General features: G+C 38.4%; 1 pseudogene; it reads right to left on the bottom strand.

Moving 5' to 3' along the window:
• Positions 1-6,245: 6,245 nt before the first annotated feature.
• Positions 6,246-9,706, bottom strand: LOC100353053 (DNA endonuclease RBBP8 pseudogene; annotated as a pseudogene).
• Positions 9,707-11,112: the final 1,406 nt, after the last annotated feature.

Below are 11,112 nucleotides of genomic sequence, written 5' to 3'. Positions count from 1 at the left end.
CCATTATCAATTCATTCCCAAGTGTGCCAGACTTGGGGAGAAAGAATAGAGAATTGTTCATAAGAAGAATTTAGATGTAGAGACTGTAATTGGCTAAACTAATATCTGCCAAGCTTTTTCTGAACAAAAATTAGTTTTACGGTTACACTTAACTAAAAGGAAAGCTGGAGACTATAGTCTAACTGCACCTAGTAGGAAATATAAATAGATTTTGTGACTAGCAAGCCAAATTCTGTCACATATTCCATTTCTCCCACTTTGAAAAGGAGAAAATGTAAGTTTAATTGGAATTTAATATACTTGATGGTTTTCATAGCACAAAATATAATGAGAATCAGAGGTCTAAAAGTTATTTCCTATTACTTTTTGTTATTTTTGTGTTAGTATTTCTATCTAGAAAATACAGAGAATAAGGGGCTGGCGCTGTGGCACAGCAGGTTAACGCCCTGGCCTGAAGCACCAGCATCCCATATGGGCCCCAGTTCTGGTCCCGGTTGCTCCTCTTCCAATCCAGCTCTCTGCTATGGCCTGGGAGAGAAGTGATGGATGGCCCAAGTCCTTGGGCCCCTACACCCACATGGGAGACCCGGGGAAGCTCCTGGCTCCTGGCTTCGAATCGGCGCAGCTCCAGCCGTTGCGGCTGATTGGAGAGTGAACCAGGGTTTGGAAGACCTCTCTCTCTGCCTGTCCTCTCTCTGTGTAACTCCCTGACTTTTGAATAAATAAATAAAAGCTTTAAAAAAAAGAGAAAATACAAAGAATAAGTGATTATTGTTTATACATTTTCTAAAGTAATTAAAACTTTTTATATTAAAGGGTATTTATCTAGATTTCACTATGTGATTAATCAGCATGTAATTACTAAGCATAATAATTTAAAGAAGTAGACCATAGGTCTTCATTTGTGATGAAAGGGCAAATAAAATATAGCCTTTTTCTACTCTCGTATTAATGGAAATTAATTAATAAAAGTGTAGTTCAATTGCAAGAAAACATTTGGGGCCTATGTAGGTTTCTCAGTTACATCATATTAATTAGAATCATGTAATTCCATTATCTTAGTTTAACTAAATTTAAGTCTTGTGCCATTAGACCAACAGAACTTGAAAAACATGTCACTATAGCTCAACTGAGAGGTGTTCATTCATTCATTAACTTTGACCTACATGATATATTTCACAGAGGTTTATATTAGCAGAGGGCTGAAAGTGTAGTTGGCCTGAATCTGCAAAATGAAATCCTTCTGTATTTAATGCTTGCCACTCAACTCCTGCTTTCATATTAGACTGGTTGGTTCCCAAAGTTGTAGTTTACAAAAACTAGCTTACAAAACAAAGGGCTTATTTTTTACACATTTTGTATTTTACATTTGTTTGTGTTTCCTTTAAGCACTTAAAAATTAAAATATATTATCAGGGTCTTTTTTCCTTAACTAAAATATCATCATTTTGTTTACTATTTATATAATTATAATGCAGTTTCTATCTCTTTAAGCAGAATGTTTCACTGTGGTTAATTTTTGAATTATCATGCCCTTAAAATCTCTTAAAAAAACACTATTGTATATTCGTTTTAAAGAAATGATTGGGGCCGGAGCTGTGGCACAGCAGGTTAATGCACTGGCCTGAAGCGCCAGCATCCCATATGGGTGCTGGTTTGAGACCCGGCTGTTCTACTTCGTATTCAGCTCTCTGCTATGGCCTGGGAAAGCAGTAGAAGATGGCCCAAGTGCTTGGGCCCCTGCACCCACGTGGGAGACCCAGAAGAAGCTCCTGGCTCCTGACTTCGGATTGGCCAGCTCCGGCCGTTGCAGCCATTTGGGGAGTGAACCATCAGATGGAAGACCTCTCTCTCTCTCTCTCTCTGCCTCTCCTCTCTCTGTGTAACTCTGACTTTCAAATAAATAAATAAATCTTTAAAAAAATAAACAAATGGTTGATTCCATAGGACTGCAAATGCACAATACTTACCTTTGATTTTTGTTCAGGACATCAGTGCAGAAGCACATTTGGACAAATTGAAGTTTCTAAATTCAGATGGTTAGATAACTCACCCCTGTGATATTGTAGCTACGTAGCCTTAAGAAATGGGTTTGGTGTTTGTGGTTATGTGTCAGAACTTTGTAAAACTGATAATGTATGATAGACCCACATTATAGGGACTCCTGGGTAGAGAAGCAAAGTCCTACAGGCATTTGTAAGGCAATGGGTAAAATACCTTGAGATATTTTTACAAGATGTTTAGTAAGAAAAAGAAATAGTCTGAGAATTATACAAGAAAAATAGAATTCACCATCAGTTAGGAAATGTATAGGATAAGAGATATTTTATAAATTTTCCTTGACATTGGTTGTATTTAGAAGTAATCATACATTCACCTTAAAATGGACCATTTGAATGCAGAACTATAACTGGAAACTAACATTTTATCATATAAATCATACATACACATATGAACAATCATGAAGGTTGTCAAGGTGCAAAGTTGTTATTAACTTCTATAGGGCACTGTGTTTTTAATAGTTATTTGTGAAGGCCTGGGATGAACAGACTCCTAAGTATAAAATATGTGACCTTCTTTAGTCTGTAGGGTTATTTCAAATCACATTATTATTATTAATGGAAGTGAGCATTGAGCAATTGGGAAATACTTTTCAAGTTAGTTTATGAGGAAAATACTTCAGAAACCTTCTCCCCCAATAGAAATCATATTTCTGTTTGCTTTTCTTTCTAATTATAATGATTGAAATAGTTCAATGAACCTGAAACATCGAATTTGTGGACCTGCAAATTCAGGTGAAATAATGTACTGTGTAAGCTTCTCTTGGAAAAATTACAAATGACCTCATTCTCACTGTAGAGCTATTCTTTCTCAAAGGGCCCAGGGTCTGTTTGCAGCCATAGGAAAAAAAATATTTTTTTCTTTGGTTTTTGTAAATCAGGATAAGAGTAACATATTTCCCAGGTTCTGTGTCTCCTACAACTTCACCTATCTTATTTCTTTACCACATTCTCTCTCAATTCTTTGATTCCTTGAATCAGAGTCTTCATATCTTCTATTCTGACATAGTTACCATTGCTACAGTCAGGTTTCTTATGTTGGTCTTCAGAAGTTTACTTCTAGCATCTCACCATCTCCTTGGACCTCCTACCTTTCTCACATTTTAGAATTCTTATTTCAAATGATTGATACCTTAAAAGAAAATAAGCTATGAACTCACACTGAATCCATTTAAGTAGAATAGAAATTAATAAATTTATGAAATTGAGCCAGTTTGTGTAAAATTAGATAACCCTTGTAATACTATATAATTGTGAATAGAATGAAAGACCAGGGATCATGGATGATATATATATAAGTAAAGATTAACGAAATTTTAAATTTTAATTACTTAAAAACATATTAAAGGCAAATATTTTGAAAGTACAAAATGACAAGTGAGACACAGCAAAATGGTAGCAGTTAAAGGAAATAAAACAACAATGGTGTGAGAAGAATTTTAAAGCTTATATAATTTTACAAGTAGTCAAATTCAAGAGAATAAATACAGGAACAGTTGAAATTAACATTGGAGCTTTCTTTCTACAGCCAATATTTCAATCGTTCTTTCTTTTATTGGAAAGACAGAGAGATGGAGAGAGATCTCTTACGTGGTGGTTCACTCTCCAAGTTCTCAAAATAGCTAAGATAAGGGCAGGATGATACCAGGACCCCAGAATTCAACCTGAATCTCCCACAAGGGTGGCGGAGACCCAAATACTTGAGTCATCACCCGTGTCCCCCATAGTGCGCATTACCAAAAACCTTTAACTAGGAGTAGAGCCAGGGACTCAAACCCATGCACAGGGATATAGGATTTGGGCATCCAAGTGGCACCTTAACTGTTATGCCAAACACCTACCACTGGAAAAAATATTTCTTAATTTCCAATGTACATAAAGCTTAAAAGCTTGAATAAGTTCTTGTTAGTGTTTTAAAGGAGAAAAAAATATAGTGGAAATAGACACTTGAAAAAAATGTTTGAAAAGCTAGGAAACTACTATGGGGTGAGTAATCCAGTCACTGAAGCTAGGAATAAGAGGAGAATGAAATGTTTACCACACTTTTACCTCCAAATCTGGTGAGTCTCCATGAAATGCTGGATATTTGTAAATTCATTATGAAGGAAACTAGGTTAGCTTCAAACTACAGTTATGCACTACACAACAATTATTGAATCAATGCTGAACCACATATACAGCGATGGTCCCTTAAGATTATAATGGAGCTGAGAAATACTAATCACCTAGTGACACTGCCGCTGTCTTAACACCGTGGTGTCACATATTACCCATGTGCTGTGGTGATGCTGGTGTGAATAAACCTGCTGCAGGGGCCGGTGCTGTGGTGCAGCAGGTTAATGCCCTGGCCTGAAGTGCTGTCATCCCAAATGGGCGCCGGTTCGAGACCCGGCTGCTCCACTTCCAATCCAGCTCTCTGCTATGGCCTGGGAAAGCAGTAGAAGATGGTCCAAGTCCTTGGGCCCCTGCACCCACATGGAAGACCTGGAAGAAGCTCCTGGCTCCTGGCTTCGGATTAGTGCAGCTCCGTCCGTTGCAGCCAATTGGGGAGTGAACCATCAGATGGAAGACCTCTTTCTCTCTCTCTCTGCCTCTCCTCTCTCTGTGTAACTCTGACTTTCAAATAAATAAATAAATCTTAAAAAAAAACCCTACTGCACTGCCTGCTGTATAAAAATAACTCATACGACTTCATACAGTATGTAATACTTGATAAGGATGATAAATGATTGTTGTCAGATTATATTACATACTAGAATTTATTATTATTTTAGAGTACACTGCTTATACTTAATAAATAAAAAAATGCTTACTATACAACGATTTTCCATGTCCCAGGCAGCAGCCTCATACATCTCTTGTTTATTGCATCTCGAGCTCACATTGAGAAGTCGCATCAGGTGATTAACCTGTATCATCTAGGCTTGTGTAAGTGTGCTCTGTGGCATTTGTGCAAGGACAAAATCGCCTGGGGATGCATTTTTCAGATATACCTCTATCACTAAGCATAGTATGTCTGAACAGTAATCCTTTCTTTTTTTTTTTTTTTAGATTCATTTATTAATTTGAAAGTCAGAATTACACAGAGAGAGAAGAGGTAGAGAGAGGTCTTCCATGTGCTGGTTCATTCTCCAATTGGTTGCAATAGCTGGAGATGCACCAATCTGAATCCAGGAGCTAGGCGCTTCCTCTGGATCTTCCCACGTGGGTGCAGGGGCCCAAGGACTTCCACCACCTTCTATTGCTTTCCCAGGACACAGCAGAGAGTAAAATAGGAAGTGGAGCAGCTGGGACTTGAACCAGCATACATATGGGATGCTGGCACTGCAGGAGGTGGTTTTACCCACTACAGGACAGCGTCAGCCCCTGAACATTAATCTTAAAATAGTAGGTATGAGAAAGTAAAATAAGAGACCATGTTGATACTTAGTGTTTCAGACAAAAATCTTTAATTGATACTGTAAGCCCCAATATTTGATCATGAGATCTTTATGGTGATGATTAAAGTTAATAAATATTAAAAATGTGGCCTTCATTCAATAGAACTTACGTTTTTATAAAAAAAATGAAAAGACAACAGAGTTGCTTCTCTTTGTGTACTCAGTAGAAAGATCATGTGAGGATGTCACCCCATGATAGGCATCCACCAGCCAGGGAGGGAAACTTTCCCAGAAAACAGTCTTGCCACCACCTTGATCTGGGACTTTTAGCCCATAAAACAGTAATAAAACTTTTTCTGTTGTTGAAGTCACAACTTCTGGCAGCCCTAGAGAAACAACACACTCAGTCAAGCTAAGGAATCTGACTTTTTCTGCCAGTCTTCCCAACATACTTTGAGTAAATAAAAGGTAGGTTACTGGCCCTGCAGCCCTGCTTTTGAGGAAGCAACTTTATTTGAGTGGCAGATGGAGATAGCATCCAACTCTGACTTTTACAGACAATGTGAATGGTCCACCTCGTAAATAATAGGAGTTATTTCAGGGTCATTTACCTGGCGTGTTTACTTAGAGAAAGATTAATTACATTCACAGATTACAAGTGAAATATTCTTTTTTTTTATTTTCAAAACTGTAATTAGGTATTACCAAATAAAGTAAATAAACAACTCTTAAGAGTGCAAAATTAAAACACCTTCTTGTTTTAAGGGTGCAAAACCAAGAAAATACAACACAAATATATCCACATTTTAAATAGTTACATGGTGAGTAAATGGCATTTTAAAACATTTTCAATAGAAAACTGATTCATAAGTCAATTTATAGGAGATTCAAAAAATCAAATGTTTAATACCAACTTTAATTATAAATAACTAAAAAGAAAAACCATCCTCTATTCTTCTATTTTTGCATCAACATCTACGTCTTCTGCTCCTTGCCTTTTGGAGAAAACATTGCGTTGTAAGACTGCTGTCTTTTTGGACGAAGACAAGAATCAAGATCTTCCTTAATGTAACCTCTTTCCACACAAGTCTGAGTGGATGGAAAACCAACTTCCCAGAAATTCTCTGGTGTGCTGGGTGGAATATAACAGAATTGGTGTCTTGAGCAGGAAGCCAACTTCTTTTCTCTTTCTTCTGCTGGCAAACCTGCATAATAAATTTTACATTCCTTACACGTGTGCCCAAGCAATTTTCTTCTCTCTTCTTTTTTCCGAACCACCTCAATATGAGGAAAATTTTGTAAGCCAGTTTCTCTCTCATCATCTTTAAAATAGGGCTCCACAAATGCTTTGTGCTTAATTTTATCTTGTTTATCACCATGAGTGTTTGGTTTCCCTTTAGTCGTAGACAATTCCTCCTCTTCTTCAGCTGTTTGGGGGGAGCTCTCTGCCAAACATATATTCTTCATGTGTTGTTCGATCAAACATATCTTCCAGGCTATCATTCATTTTTCTTTCTCCATTTGGACTTTTTTCTCCCTTCTGCTCTTGCTTCTTCATTTTTGAAAGTGTGGTTTCACTGACCAATGTGCAGTCCATGTCTACTGTTTCTCCTCCTACTCTTGACTGACTGCCATCCTTTGTATCTATTACAGTGATACCCATTTTATACTGAGAAAGGTCTGCTCCTGGATCTACACTCCACTGGATATTTTCAAAGGATACATTTTGGTTGTTCTGCAGAGGCTTTGCTTTAGCCATTCTGCACGGATTTAACTGAAGAACTGATGCAAGTTCACATCCTCCCTGGACAGACCTATTTTTTATTCTTATTGGCTCATGAGAACCAGCACCCTTCATGTCATCAAAATGTTTTCTGTTTCCAAAGTTTCACGTGGACGTAGAGGAATTTTGAAGACAGGATTTTCTTCTTTTATTTGTAATGGTATTTTATTTTCTGGAGAGCATTCACTCAAGGACTGGAGGGTGCACCCCTGTGAATGGGGCTCTTCTTGGGGAATCTTTGGGTAACATGTAGCTCCCACCCAGAGCCTCGCGGCTTGAGGAAGAGCCCTTGGGAATGGGTTTCCAGGCCTCATATAGAGTCACTTGTCTCAGTCTGTTTTTAGAGGTCTCACTTCCTTGGCTCTTCTCTTGCCGATGAGAAGCTGAAAACCGATCTGACAGATCTAGAGGTTTATCCACCATATAATCCCCATTCAAGGGAAAGTGACTGACTCTTGGAAAAGGAAAAGGATTTTCTTTATCAAAAGAGGCTTGAGGGAAGCTGACTTCAAGTTCATTTTCCTCCTCAGTTTTCTTCCTTTTGGATGCTCTGCCTCCCAGTGATTTCAAGGGCACCAAAGCTTTATCAGTAATAGAATCTTCAGTATGATCAGCCCTCTCCTGTTCATCAGTGGATTCACTTACATTTTTGCTTAAAAGCATCTGCTTATTAGAAGATGATTGGCTAATGACCTTGTTCACTTCAGACCCTAGATTACGATGTGTGAAAAGGACACTGTCCTCAGATTTTGATCTAGTTCTCTCTGATCTTGAAACCGAAGTATTGTTAAAAGGGGCCAATTTCAGATGTTTTTTTTTTTTTCCCAGTCTCTAAAAGAGAAGGGGATAAACTTGTATTCAAAACTAAACTAGTTTTCACATTAGAGGTAGCTCCAAATACAGGAGATGACACCCGAGTCGACACTTCTTCTTGAGAAGGAATCATTGAAGTAGAATCTGAAAACCTTAAACAATCTTCACTAATTTTTGTGGATTCCTCAAAAGGCTGCTTCTTGTGATTTCCTTCCACACAGGGATAGAGCTCATCACCAAAAGGGCTCCTTGGACCTTGACATTCAGATTCTTCTTGAACACCAAGTCCAAGTGTTTCAGCAACAACTGTAGCTAAGTTAAAAGATGACTTATCAGCCGGCGCCGCGGCTCACTAGGCTAATCCTCCGCCTTGTGGCGCCAGCACACCAGGTTCTAGTCCCGGTTGGGTCACCAGATTCTGTCCCGGTTGCCCCTCTTCCAGGCCAGCTCTCTGCTGTGGCCCGGGAGTGCAGTGGAGGATGGCCCAAGTCCTTGGGCCCTGCACCCCATGGGAGACCAGGAGAAGCACCCGGCTCCTGCCATCGGATCAGTGTGGTGCGCCAGCCGCAGCGCGCCGGCCGTGGTGGCCGTTGGAGAGTGAACCAACGGCAAAGGAAGACCTTTCTGTCTCTCTCACTGTCCACTCTGCCTGTCTAAAAATAAAAAGTAAAATAAAAAAAAAAGATGACTTATCAGTGGGCTGATTGCTGGTTCCATGTGTTTTAGCCACTGGAGACTGACTTTGATCACAAGTATCAGCTACGAGTATTTCATTTTCATTAGGATGTTGTGGGTGAGTTAAAGGCTTCGACACTTTTCTCAATTCATTTGCGCCCACAGAGTGCTCTACTTTATTATGTGTCTGTTCTGTGTATTGGACATGGAGGTTCTCTTTTCTTCGTAGTCGGTTGATGCCAGAAAATGAAAAGGCTGTTTATTGGTGAATCTGGAATAACATATTCCTCATATTCCTCCCATCCAAGCTCAGTTGCTGATGTTGTTGATCATTCTCCATTTTCTGTTGTAGTTGTTCCAAAAGCCTTTTATTTTCTTCCTGTAGAATATTCTTTTCATTCATAAGCTCTGTAATAAGTTTAAGATTCTGTTGTCGGATATTTTCAAATTCTTGCTGTTTTTTCCTCATACGTTCTTCAGTTACTGCACAACGATCACATAATCCTGCTCTTAACTGATCTTCTAAAACTTTAATGGTTTCCTGAAGGACTTTCGGTTGCTCTCTCAGCTGTTGATTTTTGGTGAAGAACTCTTCCAGTCTTTGTGCATCTAAAATTTGTTCCTTTTTCAGTTTAGTTACTTTTACTGGTAAACCTTGTACTTCTTTATCATGACACTCTTTCAACTTTGTCCAAAAGTCCTTAAAGTCATTAGATGTTTCTGAAGAATTAGGGCTTTCGCAACTGCTTCCAGGAATGTTCATTTTGCTTAAAATGTTCCTCACTTCTATTTGCTTAATGTTTCCTGATCTTTTCTGTTACATTATTTGGTGTGAAGTTGTCTTAGGCAGCTGAAATACAGCTTCCAAGACTGCCTCGAGAGTTCGCAAGTCCCCGGAGGGTCGCAGACGCCCTCGGGGGGCTGTGGAGGGACGGCCGCTGCCTTTCTCCTCTGGCGCCCCTTCCCCTCAGCGGGCTCCCACGCCCCAGGCAGGGGCAGCCCTCACAAGTGAAATATTCTTAAGAAAGTGAGTGATCATTCTAAGATACGTTGGGTCATTTTCCATTTCCTAGGATGGACCAGTTACCTTATTAATGTATAGAGTGCATAAGTGGTTATCGTATTGTGGGCACATTGAAAATTATCAACAATATTCAGGAAAAGGGGAAGACAGAAGAGAAGGAAGGCTGGGAAAAAGGAAGGAAGAGAGGAGGAACAGAGGAAAAGAAAAGAGAGTTTAGGAAATAGTTACCTTTACACTTTCAGGAAGAATCAGTCCTTCTTGCTCTGCTATTGATTGCATATAGTTGAATGCAACATATGTTTAATAAAAATAAATAAATAGATACATTCATGGAATTTAAATATTTTGGTTCAGTTAACTTCCATGTTTGACTTTCTAGATGACTAGGGTAAATTAATTAATTAGACATTCACACCCAATCAATATAACTTCAGTGATGGGTATATTGAAGGTAACACACTAAAGAAGAGATTAAAATAGACTTCAAGGTACCAACACTTCTGACCAAATGGCTGCCTAATGGAACCTGGAATAAGAGACTGTGATGTTGGGAGAAGAGGTAGACAGGGGAATTTATGTTGTCATTTGTCTTTTGTCATCTGAATTTTGACCCTCTCAAGCACATTACTCACATGAGTTACAGAGTCTTTCACTGCCAGACTGGGCAGGAAAATTGCTTGCTGATTTTCCATGTTATTCAGAATGGAACTTGGAATCCAATTAGAGATAAATGATTGGGACCGATATTACTTCTTGTATCTTATTATTCTCACTTCTTATTTCTTGGTATCTCAGCCACACTTTATTTCTTGGGTTCTCAGAACTATTTCCATTCTGGGACACTTACACTAATTAATTCCACTTAGAAGCCTATATGAGTGTACTGTTTTCTAATCAGATCCTAAGTGAAACCTATCCAGGTGAACTTATGAAAGATTGTCTTCTCCCTCAATGTCCTCAACCCCTTTATTCTATAATTCCCCATGCCACCTATCTTTTTCCCAATAGTATTGACTAACCTAGTATATTTTTCTTTGCAACACATCTCTCTTAGACAGAGACTTACTTGTGGAAACAAAGTCGCTTTGTTCGTTGAATTATTACAAGTATTTTGAAGAGTTTTTGGTTCATAATACACAATGAAAAATAATTGATTGATGAATAAATTAATGCATCAAGCTAATAGTCATATATAAATAGTAAATAGGGAACATTATTAAATTTAATAAATATTGGTAATTAACCTCAAAGATGATTATGGTTTTCTCTTTAACATAACAGACCAGAGGGGCAAAGTATACTCAAAGTGGATAATCAAGTAGCACTTTCAGAATTTAATGGAATTAAGTTCATATATTTCTCAGTCAGGTTAGATTT

This window comes from Oryctolagus cuniculus, chromosome 20 (assembly GCF_051225735.1).
Source record: "Oryctolagus cuniculus isolate XC-2025 breed Fujian yellow rabbit chromosome 20, ASM5122573v1, whole genome shotgun sequence".
Classification (NCBI taxonomy): domain Eukaryota; kingdom Metazoa; phylum Chordata; class Mammalia; order Lagomorpha; family Leporidae; genus Oryctolagus; species Oryctolagus cuniculus.
Note: the sequence above shows the minus strand (reverse complement) of the source record. Positions and strands in the feature narration are given on the sequence as shown.